At 41.6% G+C, this 19,748-nt stretch overlaps 1 long non-coding RNA gene across 2 annotated transcripts in view; it reads right to left on the bottom strand.

Annotated features, from left to right (window-relative positions):
- Positions 1 to 19,748, bottom strand: part of LOC137546003 (uncharacterized) — a 404,443-nt gene that overhangs the window by 330,545 nt on the left and 54,150 nt on the right. Inside the window, exon 2 of one of the 2 annotated variants that reach the window (XR_011026145.1) lies at positions 15,629 to 15,685. The exons of the other annotated variant lie outside the window; for it this stretch is intronic. This is a non-coding gene — a long non-coding RNA (uncharacterized lncRNA). The remainder of the gene's footprint in view (positions 1 to 15,628; positions 15,686 to 19,748) is intronic. 2 annotated transcript variants of the gene reach the window in all.

Here is a 19,748-nt window from a genome sequence, read left to right as displayed (position 1 = left end):
AGTCCTCAAAATTTAAAGACTACACCACAACGTGCCTAGCACATTCTAACCAATGCAAAAAAACGCAATATTGGTTAAAGTTTTTTTTGTTTTTTTGTTTTTGTTTTTTAGTCCTTACCTACTTCCTCTCACCACTCTCTTTGTGCCTGTGTTGTAACGCCTGTTTTTAACGCCTATGCCACTTGTGTCGCAGCCACTTAGTGAGCAAGCCACAGACTGAGCAAGCTCAGTACTGAGTCCTGAAGCTGACCAAATACCTCCTGTTGCAGCTAGTCCCCCCCCCCCCCTAGCTAATTGCCTGCTGCAAAACAAACTAGAGGGAAAAGAAAAAAATGTGTACTTTTAAAAACTGACACTTGCTGCTTAATATCAGATGAACCACAATAGACAATCCACCAGATACTGCAGCAGCAAAAAACAATATACAAACAGCAATGTAATATAATTAGTGCTCACAATTCCCAGCAGTGAAGTGAAGCAGCCCTCCACCAAGATTAGAGATTTGGCCTACACTTCCTGTTTAATTTAACACCTGTGTTGCAGCTAGTCCCTCCCCCTAGCTAATTGCCTGCTGCAAAACAAACTAGAGGGCAAAGAAAAAAAATGTGTACTTTTAAAAACTGACACTTGCTGCTTAATATCAGATGAACCACAATAGACAATCCACCAGATACTGCAGCAGCAAAAAACAATATACAAACAGCAATGTAATATAATTAGTGCTCACAATTCCCAGCAGTGAAGTGAAGCAGCCCTCCACCAAGATTAGAGCTTTGGCCTACACTTCCTGTTTAATTTAACACCTGTGTTGCAGCTAGTCCCTCCCCCTAGCTAATTGCCTGCTGCAAAACAAACTAGAGGGAAAAGAAAAAAAATGTGTACTTTTAAAAACTGACACTTGCTGCTTAATATCAGATGAACCACAATAGACAATCCACCAGATACTGCAGCAGCAAAAAACAATATACAAACAGCAATGTAATATAATTAGTGCTCACAATTCCCAGCAGTGAAGTGAAGCAGCCTTCCACCAAGATTAGAGCTTTGGCCTACACTTCCTGTTTAATTTAACACCTGTGTTGCAGCTAGTCCCTCCCCCTAGCTAATTGCCTGCTGCAAAACAAACTAGAGGGAAAAGAAAAAAAATGTGTACTTTTAAAAACTGACACTTGCTGCTTAATATCAGATGAACCACAATAGACAATCCACCAGATACTGCAGCAGCAAAAAACAATATACAAACAGCAATGTAATATAATTAGTGCTCACAATTCCCAGCAGTGAAGTGAAGCAGCCCTCCACCAAGATTAGAGCTTTGGCCTACACTTCCTGTTTAATTTAACACCTGTGTTGCAGCTAGTCCCTCCCCCTAGCTAATTGCCTGCTGCAAAACAAACTAGAGGGAAAAGAAAAAAAATGTGTACTTTTAAAAACTGACACTTGCTGCTTAATATCAGATGAACCACAATAGACAATCCACCAGATACTGCAGCAGCAAAAAACAAATATACAAACAGCAATGTAATATAATTAGTGCTCACAATTCCTAGCAGTGAAGTGAAGCAGCCCTCCACCAAGATTAGAGCTTTGGCCTACACTTCCTGTTTAATTTAACACCTGTGTTGCAGCTAGTCCCTCCCCCTAGCTAATTGCCTGCTGCAAAACAAACTAGAGGGAAAAGAAAAAAAATGTGTACTCTTAAAAACTGACACTTGCTGCTTAATATCAGATGAACCACAATAGACAATCCACCAGATACTGCAGCAGCAAAAAACAATATACAAACAGCAATGTAATATAATTAGTGCTCACAATTCCCAGCAGTGAAGTGAAGCAGCCCTCCACCAAGATTAGAGCTTTGGCCTACACTTCCTGTTTAATTTAACACCTGTGTTGCAGCTAGTCCCTCCCCCTAGCTAATTGCCTGCTGCAAAACAAACTAGAGGGAAAAGAAAAAAATGTGTACTTTTAAAAACTGACACTTGCTGCTTAATATCAGATGAACCACAATAGACAATCCACCAGATACTGCAGCAGCAAAAAACAATATACAAACAGCAATGTAATATAATTAGTGCTCACAATTCCCAGCAGTGAAGTGAAGCAGCCCTCCACCAAGATTATCACTTATGCCAGAGCCCCACTCCAAAAATAGCTGGGCACAGGTTCCCTTTCATTTACATTATGCAATCACTCTGCATTTCAGCTAAAAAGTAATAACCCTGGAGAAAAATGACTCAGTTTTCTTCCTTTAGGTTTATCTCTAAAGAAAGCTACCTTTTAACGTTTAGGTTCATCTCTAAAGAAAGAACTCTACTTTCATGGCGACGGCAGGGCATGTGGGCTGAAACGGCTGGCAGGGATAACAGGTCCCAAACAAGGTGTAGATTTCAATTAGCAAGGTCTGGAAGTAGTTAATGCTGTCCATATCATGATTGGAGGAAGCAGGACTGAGAGCAATCCTTGCTGCTTCCATACCTACCTAGTGACTGATGGCCAATAGAAAGGCTGTAAGTCACTAGGGAGGTGGTGCTACAACAGGCATTGCAGTAGACCCCTCTCCCAATGACATGGACACTTGCACTTCTGATACCAACTGATTTTCAGGAGGAGTGAGGAGCAGAGGAAAGGGGAGTGTACAGGATCTTCTAAAAAAATTAGCATATTGTGATAAAGTTCATTATTTTCAGTAATGTACTGATAAACATTAGACTTTCATATATTTTAGATTCAAATACACACAACTGAAGTAGTTCAAGCCTTTTATTGTTTTAATATTGATGATTTTGGCATACAGCTCATGAAAACCCAAATTTCCTATCTCAAAAAATTAGCATATTTCATCCGACCAATAAAAGAAAAGTGTTTTTAAAACAAAAAAATTCAACCTTCAAATAATTATGTTCAGTTATGCACTCAATACTTGGTCGGGAATCCTTTTGCATAAATGACTGCTTCAATGCGGCGTGGCATGGAGGCAATCAGTCTGTGGCACTGCTCAGATGTTATGGAGGCCCAGGATGCTTCGATAGTGGCCTTAAGCTCATCCAGAGTGTTGGGTCTTGCCTCTCTCAACTTTCTCTTCACAATATCCCACAGATTCTCTTTGGGGTTCAGGTCAGGAGAGTTGGCAGGCCAATTGAGCACAGTAATACCATAGTCAGTAAACCATTTACCAGTGATTTTGGCACTGTGAGCAGGTGCCAGGTCATGCTGAAAAATGAAATCTTCATCTCCATAAAGCTTTTCAGCAGATGGAAGCATGAAGTGCTCCAAAATCTCCTGATAGCTAGCTGCATTGACCCTGCCCTTAATAAAACACAGCGGACCAACACCAGCAGCTGACATGGCACCCCAGACCATCACTGACTGTGGGTACTTGACACTGGACTTCAGGCATTTTGGCATTTCCCTCTCCCCAGTCTTCCTCCAGACTCTGGCACCTTAATTTCCGAATGACATGTAAAAGTTGCTTTCATCCAAAAAAAGTACTTTGGACCACTGAGCAACAGTCCAGTGCTGCTTCTCTGTAGCCCAGGTCAGGCGCTTCTGCCGCTGTTTCTGGTTCAAAAGTGGGTTCATGCTTCCATCTGCTGAAAAGCTTTATGGAGATGAAGATTTCATTTTTCAGCATGACCTGGCTCCTGCTCACAGTGTCAAAACCACTGGTAAATGGTTTACTGACCATGGTATTACTGTGCTCAATTGGCCTGCCAACTCTCCTGACCTGAACCCCATAGAGAATCTGTGGGATATTGTGAAGAGAAAGTTGAGAGATGCAAGACTCAACACTCTGGATGAGCTTCAGGCCGCTTTCGAAGCATCCTGGGACTCCATAACACCTGAGCAGTGCCACAGGCTGATTGCCTCCATGCCACGCCGCATTGAAGCAGTCATTTCTGCAAAAGGATTCCCGACCAAGTATTGAGTGCCTAACTGAATATAATTATTTGAAGGTTGACTTTTTTTGTTTTAAAAACACTTTTTTTTTATTGGTTGGATGAAATATGCTAATTTTTTGAGATAGGAAATTTGGGTTTTCATGAGCTGTATGCCAAAATCATCAATATTAAAACAATAAAAGGCTTGAACTACTTCAGTTGTGTGTATTTGAATCTGAAATATATGAAAGTCTAATGTTTATCAGTACATTACAGAAAATAATGAACGTTATCACAATATGCTAATTCTTTGAGAAGATCCTGTAGATAGGCCTGCTGTTTATGGAGAAGATTTGGTTATCTGTAATCTGCTGCAGAAGCAGCGGCATCGCTAGCCCTTTTTATTGGGGGCCCGTGCCCTGAAAATGGCTTTGGGGTGCCCCTAATTTGCTCAGCGCTGGTGAGGAGGGGGACTATTTCCGTCCGGCGGCTCCCAGAGAGGAGGAGGACCGCTGTGCAGACATGGACTGACGGCGGCTGCCTGGCCGAGAGAGTAATGTGCCTGGCTTGTGACTGGAGCTGGAGGAGCGTGCCCTGGACTGAAGTCTGTAGTGGGCCTGACCCGACCTCACACCGTGGCCGCAGAATGACAGTGGGACTCTGGAGGCGGGAGCAAGGCGAGCTGCAAATCTCTAAGTATGTGTGTGGAGTGGACTTAACGGAGGTGCGAGGGGGATGGGGGAGGGAGGGGTGTGGACGATGCTGGCGAACCACCCATACCTGGCTAACCTATAAAGGGAGGGGGGACCACCATATGGCTCATTTATATGCTGGAGGGGGGAAGTGACAACACCCTATGGCAGGCTAACCTATATGCTGGGGGGAGGCAGTGGCACCCATACCTGGATAACCTATATACTGGGAGGAGGCAGAGGCACTCATACCTGACTAACCTATAATTTGGGGGGCAGTGGCACCTATACCTGGCTAACATGTATGCTGGGGAGCGGGGTGTCACCCATACCTGGATAACCTATAGACTGGGGGGGGGGTAGCAATGGCAAAGCATATGTGTAGGATTAGCTGTTACTTTGTGGCTGTACTGATAGTAAACTAGCTGCAGTGTGTGCATATCTCTGCTCCCCCAGTATGTACAGTATAAGCTGTTACTCTGTGTCTGTATTGATGGTAAACTGGCTGCAGTGTGTACTGATCTCTCCTACTACTAGTATGTACACTGTAAGCTGTTACTCTGTGTCTGTATTGATAGTAAACTAGCTGCAGTATGTACTGATCTCTGCCACCCCTAGTATGTACACTGTAAACTGTTACTCTGTGTCTGTACAGATAGTAACCTAGCAGCAGTGTGTGCTGATCTCTGGTACCTCCAGTATGTACTGTATAATCTGTTACTCTGTGTCTGTACTGATAGTAACCTAGCAGCAGTGTGTGCTTATCTCTGCTCCTCCAGTATGTACAGTATAAGTTGTTACTCTGTGTCTGTATTGATAGTAAACTAGCTGCAGTGTGTGCTGATCTCTGCTACCTCCATTACATACTGTATAAGCTGTTACTCTATGCCTGTAATGATAGTAAACTAGCTGCAGTGTGTGCTAATCTCTGCTACTTTCAGTGTGCACAGTATTGGCTGTAAAGCCTGGTACACACATACAATTTTGATTAGCCAATTTTACTACTTCTAGGTATTATGAGAGCTCAGCTCTGTTGATAGTATTCAATGTCTGTTAGCCTTCAAAATACATGGGGGTGGTAAAATTGGTCAGTGATTGAGCAATCAAAATTGAATGTGTGTATCTGTATGCATCTTTACTCTATGCTTATACTGATTGGAAACTATATAATTAAAGGACAGGGGCTCCATCCAACATTTTGATGGACAGGCCCATTATCTTTACCTTACACTGCTGTAACTTGGCCACGCTCACTCCCTGCATGGCCACGCCCATTTTTGTGGTGCCACAGTTAACCTCCGCCTGGTGCCTATGGGTACCCCGGGCGTGTAACAAAAAAGGGCGCCTGGAAAAAAGGGCGCGGGATATAGCCGAAATTATAAGTTGTAATGTAAAACCATATTTTTCGTTTAACCTCTTGCCGCTCGCGACATGCCGATGTGCGTCGCCGCGGCAGCAGCCCCAGGACCGCCTAACGCCAATTGGCGTAAAGTCCTGGGACTCTATTTTGCAGGAGATCGCGCGCAGGCTGCGCGCGCATCTCCTGCTTGGGGGGCGGGGTGGAGCTCCGCCCCGCCTTCAGTCTCCGAGCGGCAATACTGTTAGACGGTGTGATCGCCGTCTATTTACATGGTGCAGCGCTGTGATCAGCAGCAGCGCTGCACTGGGGACAGCTCTGTCACACGGCTGTCCCCCTGGGGGACAAGAGAGCGATCGGCTCTCATAGGCAGAAGCCTATGACAGCCGATCGCCGTAATTGGCTGGCTGGGGGGAGGGAGGGAGGGAGGGATGAAATTTAAAGAAACAGTGTTTTTTATTGAAAAAACACTGACAAAAATATTTATAAAAAAAAAAAGAAACATGGGGGGAGCGATCAGACCCCACCAACAGAGAGCTCTGTTGGTGGGGAGAAAAGAGGGGGGAATAACTTGTGTTCTGTGTTGTGCGGCCCTGCAGCTTGGCCTTAAAGCTGCAGTGGCCAATTTTACCAAAAATGGCCTGGTCACTAGGGGGGTTTAGCCCTGCAGTCCTCAAGAGGTTAATAGCTTGTAAACGAAAATGTAGTGCTAAATTTTTTGAATAAATGGAAATTAACCACTTCTGTACCACGTGGTTTTTTGCTGATCGGTGCTGCGTGGGCTCTCCAGCCCGCAGCACCGATCAGATAGCAGCCAGGCCGATCAGACTTCCCCCCTTTTTTCCCCACTAGGGGGATGTCCTGCTGAGGGGGTCTGATCGCCGCTGGCTGCTTGCGCTTGCGGGGGGGGGGGTGTTCTTCAAAGCCCCCCTCCGCAGCGCTTCCTGGCCTCCTTCCCCTTCCCTTCCTCTCACTCCCCCTGTGAGTGGCGCAGGACGGATGGGATAGGCTTTAGCCTATCAGATGCCGGCGATCCCCGGCCAATCAGAGGACGGGGATCGCCGATCTCCTCTACGGCGCTGCTGCGCAGCAGCGCCGTATATATGTAAACACCGGGGAAGATCTTCCCTGTGTGTTTACATTTACCCTGCGAGCCGCGATCGGCGGCTCGCAGGGTGTTCACGGAGACACCCTCCGTGAACTGACATGGAATGGCCGCTCGTATGGAATCCACTTCAGGATTCAGGGGCGTACTTAAGCGTACGCAGAATCCTGAAGTGGTTAAATGGCAAAACACTGTCTATAACAACAAATTAATTCTGAAATAAAACATCAAATAGCATCTATAACAAAAAACGATATTTACACTTGTGTTAAGCATAGTAATAGAATGGTAGAATTTACAAGTATGTTACTGCAATTATACCTAACTTTAGGCTCACACAGATCTATCCCTATCCCTAACCCCTAGACCCCCCCTTTGTGTAAATATACATAATTTAATAATTTGTATATATTACATATATTGTGCTGTAACTATACCTAACCCTACTCTCACACAGAACTCCCCCTATACCTATTCCTAACCCCTAGACCCCCTTGGTGATGCCTAACCCTAACCACCCCCCTGGTGGTGTATATTGTACTGCAACTATTCCAAACCCTACTCTCACACAGAACCCTCCCTGTACCTATCCCTAACCCTAACAACCCCCCTGGTGGTGTCTAACCCTAACCACCCCCCAGGTGGTTTATATTGTACTGTAACTATACCTAACCCTACTCTCACACAGAACCCTCCCTGTACCTATCCCTAACCCCTAGACCCCCCTGGTGGTGCCTAATCCTAACCACCCCCCTGGTGGTGTATATAGTACTGTAACTATACCTAACCCTACTCTCACACAGAACCCTCCCTGTACCTATCCCTAACCCCTAGACCCCCCTGGTGGTGCCTAACCCTAACCACCCCCCTGGTGGTGCCTAACCCTAAGACCCCCCCTGGTAGTGCCTAACCCTAACCACCCCCCTGGTGGTGCTTAACCCTAACCACCCCCTGGTGGTGCCTAACCCTAAATCTCCCCTGGTGGTGCCTAACCCTATCCATCCCCTTGGTGGTGCCTAACCCTAACCATCCCCCTGGTGGTGCCTAACCCTAACCATCCCCCTGGTGGTGCCTAACCCTATCCATCCCCACTGCACAAACACCCTTACACACATATAAACAATAATATATTTAATCCTTAAAATACTTCACTATAAATAACATGAATAGAATAATTTATATATTTGTAATAAAATAAATAGCCTTAAAAATTTAAATATTTGTAATAAAATAAATAGCCTTATAATCACGTACACATTAATAATATTTAATAATATTATAAATAGAGGTATATATATATATATATATATATATATATATATATATATATACATACATATATATATATATATATATATATATATATATATATATATATATATATATATATTAGAATAGATAGCCTTACAATCACAAACGCATTAAAAATCTTAAAATAACGGTAATATTAAAAGCGTTATATTAGTAAAGTAATTTAATAAAACTATAATTAACTCATTGTAAGTGTAAAAAAACAAAGTTAATACCAAAAGCGATGTATTTGCAAAAGAATCAGGTTGAAAACAATATTTAAGCATTATATGTATAAAAAAATGAATTTTAAATGATAAAATAAGTTTAAACGATAATTTACTTGTCACAGCCCTGAAAGTGAAATTTAAAAACGAAAAAATAAGTAAAAGCTCCTATAAGCGAAATTTAAAAATGAAAAAATAAGTAAACCACACAGTTAAAAAGTTAAAAACTTGTAACCGATATTTATAATAAACCTTATTCTGTAAACTAAAACTTTTGTTAACACGATCCCTGCAACCGCTATTTCTCGGGCCCCCAATTTTCCTGTCGGGCACCCAATAACTGATATTTTGCATTGCAGTCTATGGCGGTTCCCTTTTTGGCCACTAGTCATATGCACCCTTTTTTACTGCTTCCGGTGCCCCGGATCTCTTAGGATCCTAGAAACGCCCCTGTGCAGAAGTAAGCTTATTTTTTTTTTAAATCTGTGAACTGCAAATATTAAAAATACAAGTATTTAAAAAAAAGTTGACCTGGAGTTTTGAATGGCAATTCAGTCAGTTGTTCCAAAGGTGCTGTTTACTGAAATATTATGCAAATTACAAAATGTTTCTTTAAAAATGTACTTTGGCCCCACTCCTTCCACCTTCTAAAGGGGCCCATACACTCAGCCGATTTTTGGCCGATCGATCGATCAAATCAATCGATCGATTGGCCGATTGCAAATCGATTAACCAATCGATCGATTTGAGGATGATTTTGATCGATTTCGATTGATTTTAATCGATCTGGCAGGCTGGAAAATCTAGGTTGATCTGTTGAGATTGCTTATCATTTTGCGTTGGCCCTAATGGAAATCTGATGGCAAAAAAATGCCATCAGATCGATTTTCAATACATTTCAAACTGAAATCTACTGGAAATCAATTCCTAGTAAAAGATGTTCCTAAACACATCATATAGATCAGAAATCTATCTGATGATCTATCTGCTGCTAATCTAATGAGTGTATGGCCACCTTTAGTCTCCTTATTAGTCCTTTATTGTGAGAGGTGGCTTACCACGATGGTCGGAGCCATGCTTATGCGCTTTGAGTCCCACGGGAGAAAAGCGCTTTACAAATGTTATTTGTTGTTGTTGTTGTTGTTGTTAACTGACCACAAGGAAGTGCAGGCAGTTAGCTCACTATTCTTTCACTTTATTAGACAATACTTCTGTAACTTCTAATTGCTTCAACATGTTCCTCTAACTAAATGTGCCCTATGATAATACATCTGACATCATATGATAAGTTTCCATTAAACAGACTCAATATGGGATATAAATTTAAACATGTTTTGACATATTAATGAACTACATTTGTTTTAATTATTCACACCATTTACATGCTTAAATTTACAAATCAGCAGTATAACTACAGGGGTTGGACAAAATAATGGAAACACCTAACATTTTGGCATCATAATCTTTGAACATGTTTTAAGCAATCAAAACTTGACATGTGTTAATTTTTTTTTTGTTTATTATTTTTGTTATTTGATATGTTTAATTAAAATAATTGGTTTTTTTTTTACAGATATTCAAACCAAAGTTGGTTATAATTTATAAAAATGGCAGATCTCTCAGACTTTCAAAGAGGCCAAATTGTTGGTGCTCGTATGGCAGGTGCTACTGTAACAGAAACCGCCCGAATGCTTGGCAAACGTAATGACTGCCTTTGAAAGAGAATGAAAAACGTCCTCAGCAAAGCACAGTTGTGGCAGAAAGTTGAAGCTGTCTGAGAGAGACCGTCGGACTCTAAATTGAATTGTTAGAAAAGCTCACAAGACCACGGCTCCTAAAATTACTGCAGAGCTGAATGAACACCTACAGAACCTAGTTTCCTCAAAAACTGTTCATCGGGAGCTGCACAAATCTGGATTACACGGAAGAACTGCAATTAGAAAACCTCTGCTCCCAAAGACAACTGTTTCAAAGTGTTTAGAGTGGTGTAGAAACCACCAGAATTGGTCCCTCGAGCAGTGGAAAATGTGATTTTCTCTGACAAATCATCGTTTACCTTATTTCCGGCCTCCGGCCTAGTGTACATTTGGAGACAGCCGAAAGAAGCATTTCATCCAGACTGCCTTCTCCCAACCGTAAAACATGGCGGGGGTTCTGTGATGATCTGGGGTGCTATTTCTTGGAAATCCGCCAGGCCAATGATTTCCCTTCATGGAAGAATTAACAGCCGAGACTGTTTAGGAATTTTGGGCAACCAAGTTCATCCTATGGTTCAAGAACTGTTTCCGGAGGGGAATGCCATCTTGATAATGCCTCAATCCATACAGCTAGAATTGTTAAAGAATGGCATGAGGAACATTCTAATGAAGATGATCATCTCATCTGGCCACCACAATCCCCAGACCTCAATATTATTCAGCATTTATGGTCGTTATTAGAAATTCAAGTAAGAAGTCTATTTCCGCCGCCATCGTCTCTAAAAGTACTGGAGGGTGTTTTAACTGAAGAATAGGCTAAAATTCCTTTGGAAACAATTCACAATTTGTATGAATCAATACCTCGGAGAATTGAGGCTGTAATTGCTGCAAAAGATGGACCTACACCATATTAAAATATATTTTGCTGATTTTCAAGGTGTTTCCATTACTTTGTCCATGACCTGTATGAGTACATAAGCTTTCATTTGAAAATTATCTTACATCACATCACATCACATCACATCACATTATATTCCATTATTCATTTCCTAGGAAGATAAGCAGATGCGTTAATAGATTTATAATTAATAAAGTCTACAATGATCTTAATTAAAAGAATATATGTAATAACACTATGTAAAAGCATCATTATCTGGTTTAAAGAGAACCCTAGCCAGCTTTTTTTGTACTAAAAATCATAATCCGGGGGGCAAGCTGGATCAGTTAGTGCCCGCAGCTCCCGGACCCCTCCTCTGCCAGTGTCGAGAGTGAGCGGTTTGCAGGGGTGCCTCTCCCGCAAGGGACGCCCTTTCCCCCTCAAGATTGCTGACAAGCTGCATGTCGGCAATTTGCCTCTGTGTCAGCAGTAGGGATGGTCAGAAATGTCAATTTACACTTCCGTGGAAAATCCGCTTTCCGCCATTGCTGATTACCGCTACCAATTCCACTGTACGCTACTGATTACTGCATTCCGATGCGGATTTTCTCAAAAACTACTAGGTCTTTTTGAAATATTTTTCCTCTTGTTCCCACTCTTCTGCTCGACATACCCTGAAAATGTGGTGTTTCTAGCACCTATGGGGGCTTTGCTATTAACCTCTAAAGTCGGCGGCCATTGACTGTAATGTAAAATGCGGAAAATCTGCGTTACCGATATGCAGTAATTTTATGATAATCAGCAGACTCAGAATGAATAAACCAATAAGAGAATGGGGATTAAGGCGGACATTTCTGAATTCTCTAATTCGCTTATTAATTCTGAGTCTTCTGAATGGCTTAAAATTACCGCATATCGGTAATGCGGATTTTCCGCTTTTTACATTACAGTCAATGGCAGCTGACTTTAGTGGTTAATAGCAAAGCCCACGAAGGTGCTACAAACACCACATTTTCAGAGTATGTTAAGCAGAAGAGTGGGAACAAGAAAACATCTTTCAAAAAGACCTAGTAGGTTTTGAGAAAATTAATGTTAAAGTCGGCTTAAAGTGTATGGGAACCGCTTTTAAAAAAATGAGACAGATACTTACCCAAGGAGAGGGAAGGCTCTGGGTCCTATAGAGCCTTCTCGCTCCTCTCCTGGTCCCCTCATTCCAGTGCTGGCTCGCCCAGTAGCAGTATTTGACTAAATTAGTCAAATACTGCTTTACGCGGCCGAAGGAGGCTTCAGAAGTCTTTAGGGAGCCCGAGTGCTCTTGAAGAAGGGCGGCCCTGTACTGCGCCTGCGCAAGCACGCTCTCTTGCACGCTCACGCCTGTGCAGTATGGACCCGCACGTCTTCGGGAGGACATGGCTCCCGAAGACTTACAAATACCCTTTCGGCGGGGGATTGAAACGGGGGGGGGGGGGGGGCCAGCACAGCATAGAGAGTACCGAGAGAGGAGACGGAAGGCTCTATATGACCCAGAGCCTTCCCTCTCCTTAGGTAAGTATTTGCTTCATTTTTAAAAAAATGCGGTTTCCCTTCACTTTAAATTTCCGCAGAAATGTCCACGATTTCCGCGAAAATCCGCCTACCGCACTTGTATTACAGATTTCCGAATTCCGATACGGAAATTCAATTTCCAATCAGAAATGCGGAACATGCATTTCCATGGAGTCCGAACGAGCATCCCTAGTCAGCAGTGGTGGTTGTTTCCACTGCAATATACAGAAATGTACTAGAGAAAACTGTACTCTTGTCTTGCTTGCTTTCTCAGTATAACTAACAACCCTTTCCTTGTTGGAGTAGAGGGAAGGAAAGCAAAGCTTGGTGATAGACTTGCCCACCCTTGCATGCCACCTACAATTAGGGTGTGCCAGGACAGGTGAATGGCAGCAACTATGGTAGGCAGCGGCCAGCAGCCTTTTAGTCCAGTTTGTATTTTCGCCAAACTGCTCGGTCCACATTAACTAAGCTTTGATAGTGATGGATGGCTCACTTGTGTTATGTGAGTTAAGTGTAAATTATCCAGTTTGAGTATTCATTTAGTCATTAAGTAGCTTTGATGCAAATGGTTGACAGATACTTGCATGTTTATATATTTAATTATAGCTACATTATAAAATAAAAACAAGAGAATAAAAACATTTATTCACACCATGGAGGGGATAATGTGAATAAAGACTTCTAATAGGAGTCGTGGTTTAAGTCATGGGTGAAATGTTTGTTTTCTTTATCTTGGAAAAACGTTTGACCTTTTCCCCTTTGAAAGAATACATGTAAGATCACAGTAAAACTTTCACAAGAACAGATTGTGGACAAAGTTCTCCAGATCAAAGTTGAGCCAAAGGCAAAAGGCATTTCAGAAGATTAGACAATTCATGCAGCCCTAAAGCAACTTAACTAGTGTAGTAAATATGAATGAATGCCAAAGCCATCAGCATGCCCGTGAAGAGGAGACAACCAGCTACGCAGCAAGATGCTGTTTTTTCAGAAATGTTTTCCATGCCATCTGGGCCCTGCGATGGCCAGACTTGCCCACCACAGACCTGTTTATCATGCCATCTGGGCCCTGTAATCAACAGGTATACCTGTCACATATTCTCTGGCACCAAAGGACACTGATGCTAATTTTTAGTTTCAGGTTTTTGTGCTGCTGGCAAAAATTAATTAACAAAAGTTATAATTAGTCGCAGGCTGAGAAGCAGTAAAATAGCTTACATTTCACAGAGAGACAGTTTATTACGAAACATGGAACTGTATTGAAATAGATGGAAATCAATATTCTTCTTATTTATATATGGTTAATATGAATTTTCACAGCTTCTCCTATTTATACCACTACTCTGCAGTTATTATGTAGGGAAGGGAAGACTATCCTACATATTCCTCAAGGGATGACAAAGTATGTTGGAACCTGAAGTGAGAGGGATAAGGAGGCTTACATATTTATTTAAATGTAAACACCAGTTGCCTGGCAGTCCTGCTGGTCTTCTGCTTCTAGTTCTTTTAGCCTTAGAAACTGAACAAGCCTGCAGATCAGATGTTTCTGACAAAAATCTGACAAGATTATGGGCATGCTGGTTTCAGGAGATTCAGAAACGGCTGATGCCAGCCCAGAATCATCAACATGACAGCCAGGCAACTGGTATTGTTTATAAGGAAATAAATATTGCAGCCTCCATCTAGCTCTTGCTTCATGAGTCTTTTAATATAATATGTATGCCTACTCTATAGATTTGTAGTACTCTGTTGTTGTTGGCTGTATGTAAGTGATCTAGTTATGAACAGCAGGAGACATTGTCAGCGCTTCCAAATAGAGGCTACACCCGAATTAACTACCTGCAATAGATGTGCAGAGCTCCACAATATGGACAAAATTACACAACTTGCATTCAAAACAGATACAGAAAAGGAGGGTATTAGCTTCAGTATAAATAATATGTTCACAAATTATTCCCTACTAGATCTACCCACAGCGATGAATGGCCCTCTAAGGGAAGACCTACCGCTAGTCTGACAATAAAAACATACATTTTTTCCTAGTGCTGCTAATCATAAAATGGTATGCACACTTCTTCAAACAGACAAACAAATGACAGCCCTCATAGGCTGCAACTGAAATGAAGACCAACAGAGGCATGCAGAGCCCCACAGGGGCTAAATACATGCCTTGAATGCAAATCAGATGCAAATTATGTAATAGTCCCTAATCTAAAATTTGAATGCAAATTGAAGCACATGGATGCAGCTAGCCATAAGCATACTTACATGAGTTTTGTACAGCAGGAGACATTGGCAGCGCTTCCAAATATATTACAAATGTAAGTATACTTATGGCTAGCTCCATCCATGTGCTTCAATTTGCATTTAAATTCTAGATTAGGAACTAGTACATAATTTGCATCTGATTTGCATTCAAGGCATGTATTTAGCCCTGTGGGGCTCTGCATGCCTCTGTCTGTCTTTATTTCAGTTGCAGCCTATGAGCGCTGTCATTTGTTTGTCTAAGTGATCTAGTCAGCCTCTGATCTCAGTAATATTATGCAACATTGTTCAAACTGTAGTATTCTATAAGAGTTTAAACAGGAATAAAACCAGAATGGCCAAATAATTGTTATCATAATGCTGACCTTCAGGATTTTTATTCTATTTGAAACTTTTTATTTTTATCGGACCTTTTTTTTTTCTTTGGTTAGGAATAGTCAATGAGATGCGAATGATTCCGAGTTTATTGCAAGAGTATGTTCATTTTGTATGCTAATTTATGCACCTTGAAAATGGGCCAATCAAATTCTTTCTGGGCAGGATTCAATTGATCTATTTTTAAGCTGCATACATTTTTATACAACATTCACATGGTCTCATAAATTCAAACACACAAACACATTTTTTATCGACAACTCTGAACATTCTTAAAGAGGAACTATCAAAGAAACTGTCCTGTAAACCCCACATACCTTTAGAGCTTTTAGTCAGCAACAGTAGAAAGCTTTTCAGAGGTCTCTGATGACAACCTGTGTGAAGAAAAGGCTTTGTTTATAAGCTTTTGTAACAGTTTGTGTCGGCATCAGGGCTAGAGCTGTGCCATGTAGATAGGTTCCACTTCTCTGTCACTATTCGTGGAGGAATAATTTATTGTTTGTTTTTGCGCTGCTTACACACACACACTGCTTCTTCACAGATCATATGAAAATAGCTTAGGGATTTTTTTAGATGCAGAGAAGGATCTGAAGAGAAATACCTATACTTTTTCCTTGCTTGGATGCCCCCCCCCCCCCATTCAGAATGAGATATTCCTGGCTGTAAACTCTGTTTACACTGCATGAGGAAGAAAGAGAGAGAGAGAGAGAGAGAGAGAGAGAGAGAGAGAGAGAGAGAGAGAGAGACAGGAACACACAGAGTTGCAGATGATGAGTTATTTACACACCTTTGAAGCTATAGTTCTGCTTTCTATTATTCTGAATGGATTCCAGTCACATTATTACAGCCAGTGAAGATTGTTACTATATGCTAGATGTTCTGGACACAGTCCTCCATAGTAATGCCCACAGTGAAAACTGTTCTCTGTAAATGACATATATTTTCTTCACATAAAAAAATGAAAAGATGAAAAAAAAGCCTTTGTATTGCTATTTACTAGAAATGAGTCTTTCTGAAATATCACTATTAGGGCTCCACTAGCCGGTGTGCATCTTGCACTTGAAGTGATGCGAGCATGCATCCAGATCACTTAGCCCAGCCATGCATAGCTAGGGATCAGATTGGCAAAATATTGAACTGCAATTTTGCAAACAATTGTAATACGGATGGCAAACAACTGAAAATATAGGCAGCGTTTCCTCACCTAACTCACCTGCAGGGACACAAATTTGGGCCACATTTAACCCTAGTGAAAATGGGCCCTTACTCTCTAATCTTCTGCACTTTTATATGAAGGTTTACACAGCAGCCACACTCTAAGCAGGGAAATAAACAAGGTGCTGGAGTAGGCAATTTTCTTTCATTGCTCTATCCCTTCAACTCAGTTACACCTAAACTTGCCTTTTGACTTCTGTTTTTTTTTTCCCTTTCACTTTGTCCACATCTCTTCTCCCACTCACTTCCAGATTGCCATGGCCCATAATTTGTTAACTTCTCTGGTCCAACTATCACTTTCTTCTTCAGTGCTTTAGGGAGAGAAAAAAAGGAACAATCGAGAGCCCCCGATAGTGTGATATTGTAACACAGTGGACGTCAAATGGTTAAAGTAAAAGAATTATACTCACAAGTGTGGGTTGCCACGTTCAGGCAACCACTTATAGCGCAGACGGGGAAATTGGGCCTGTCCCCGCTCAGGCTAAAAAGTCGCTCTCTGTGTAGAAGAAAAAAAGGTGTCCACACCTATCCACCAGGTGGATGTATCATGTAATGAAAAAACAGAGGCGCCAACAGGATAAAAATGATGCCAATTAAAACCAAATAAAAAGTGGGTGGCACTGGTGGATTTGCCTTCCCCACAAAAATAACCACCACAATATATGGTAATGGATATAAATTTTTAATCAATTTCAAAACTCCCAACAACAATTGATCTGCAACGCGTTTCACGGGACACAAGCCCGCTTCATCAGGCAAAACACATAAAAGCAGGAGCAACTGAAAATAAAAAAATAATAATAATAGTAACAACATAAATAAAACATAATAAAAACTTGAAAACTACCTGTACAAGTGACAATATACAAAGAGCAATGATCCATCCGGATCACACGCGAAAAACCATAATAATTCATCAAATCCATGTGGCCTCTTTAGGACCATACCATCAGATAAAACCCCTCTATAATCAATTCGATTTGTCTTTCCAGTATTGAACATTCAATCATTAGCGAATGGATAAGTTAATATAATAGATCAATTGTATATTTATATACATATGGAGGTAAAACACACAAACAATAATAGTCATAATCATAGCCATTGTACTGTATACCGTTTCCCCACTGAGGGGCAGTAAATATCTATTGACTCATGAGGGAAATGTTTTTAGGGGGGCTCGTGAGGAGAGGAGAGTGAGATAGGAGAATTGCTGAGAAAAGAATAGAGTGAGAAAAGGGGGGGGGGGGGGAAATCACTAGCTCCTAGGGAGGAGAAAAACATAGTGGGCGATTATAGCAATGAAGGGAGGTGAGCACTGTGTTGTGTGGAGGGCAAAAGTTAAGGATGCCATGGTGCTAATCCTGGCTGGAGCGCCGCTATACGTGTAATAGATATGAGCGGCAAGTGGAGAGGACTAAATGACTTACCCCAGCAGTGGTCCGTACTAGCGTGGCGCCTCTGTGACAAACGGGCGGCACGCCAGCTACTAAATACCCTCTAGATTGAAGTGGACGGCGGCAGCTACAAGTGGGTGTGTTCCGCTGTATGCGGAAATGAATGCTGCAGATGTCTGTCCTGCCATTGGGTACTCGCTCTGGGCGGATGTACGTAATCTGAGGGCATATGCCTCACGCAGCCATGTTGGTTGAGGCTGTCCCTCCGTAATTGGGCGGAATTTAAAAGTCACACACGGGCTAATGCCTGAGTGGCATGTTGTTAGAGCCCAAGAAGTAGATGAATAAATTGCAGGAAAACAGTGTGGGAAAAAGCGTTAGGCTTCACACGAGATGAGCCTTAGATAGTGTAACCCATTCATATGTAAATATAAATGATGAAATTGGAAAGGTTGCAGTTTATAGATATTCTGTGTTGTGTATAACCCCATCTAGTGGATGAAAAAGATATTGTTACTGGAACTGCAATACTGGATTTCCATACAATGGTTCATGTATGGAGTATACACAAATCCCGTGTATTCCTACATATAAGGCTAAATGGGTGCATAGTAGGTAGATAGGGGATTAATTAATTAGTTGTATAGTCTGATATAAAAAGATATAAAAAGATAATAAAATAAGGGTGCATACAATAATATACAGATACATATGGTATAGGTTACAATAACATACGCCTAAAATAAGCTCAACAACAATAATAGAATATCATAAAATATAAAAATTAGATAAAAATGAGGATAAAAGAGAGCAACCAGGTGAGCCCAATAAAAATGAATAATCAAAAATGAGGCATACCCTGAATGATGTGTGCCAATGTGCAGAATGTGCATGATCGTCAAATGGTGTCTGTACAGCACATGTCTCTAAATCTTCGTAAATCAGTGAGTGGACTGGGTGATCATCTGTTGTCTCGGGGCTGACGGGAGGTGTAATCAGAACTGCAGTGTGGAGTACTGCATTATGTCCCATGGTAGCTATATGATTACCGCTAAGGATACTCCTAAAACGTTTTCTCTAATTGTTCGTTTAAGCCTAAAGGAACCAAGGTTTTCAGGGTCTGGATCCAGAACATCTCTCTATTTTTGAGTGTCTGGATCGAATTTGGTATCAGGGGATTGACGTACTCAAGAGCAGTGAAAGTGACCCCTGTTGGGTCTCTATTGTGAATTGAATTGAAATGCCTAGATAGGCCATGTGTGGCAAGGCCTTTCAGAATATTGCGTTTGTGTTGGCCAATTCTTTCTCGTAATTGTTGGCTAGTGCGTCCTACATATTGTAGCCCACAGGGACAGGTGGCTACATAAATAACCAATCTGGATTCACAGTTGATGTTCTTCAGTGCTTTGTTGCCCCATTTTCTGTCCACAGAAATCCCTGCAATCATTTTAATAACTTCCAAATCCCCATTGATATTAACAACTCTACTACCACTAAACTCGTATTTACCTCCTCCTTCAGCCACTCACAGTGGTCCTCTGTCAAGACTGACATGAATAGTCACACACCCATGCCATGCCAACTACCATATCCCCTCTGACCCAAGAAGTGGAAGGGGCAAACTAATTCTAATAGCTGCTGATAAATTAAGTAGGAGCTTCGTTAATTAGCTCTGAACCAATAATCAGCAGCTAGTGGCTATGATTTGCTAGCACAGTTCACACTTACTATATTTATCGGTGCTGCTGTGCAGTCTAGACCTCTCTTTTAAGAGAAAACTTAAGAACTTCCTACCTGTGTAGCCGCAGGCGTTATAAATGAGATA

This window comes from Hyperolius riggenbachi, chromosome 2 (assembly GCF_040937935.1).
Source record: "Hyperolius riggenbachi isolate aHypRig1 chromosome 2, aHypRig1.pri, whole genome shotgun sequence".
NCBI lineage: Eukaryota > Metazoa > Chordata > Amphibia > Anura > Hyperoliidae > Hyperolius > Hyperolius riggenbachi.
This window is presented reverse-complemented; position numbering and strand designations above follow the sequence as displayed.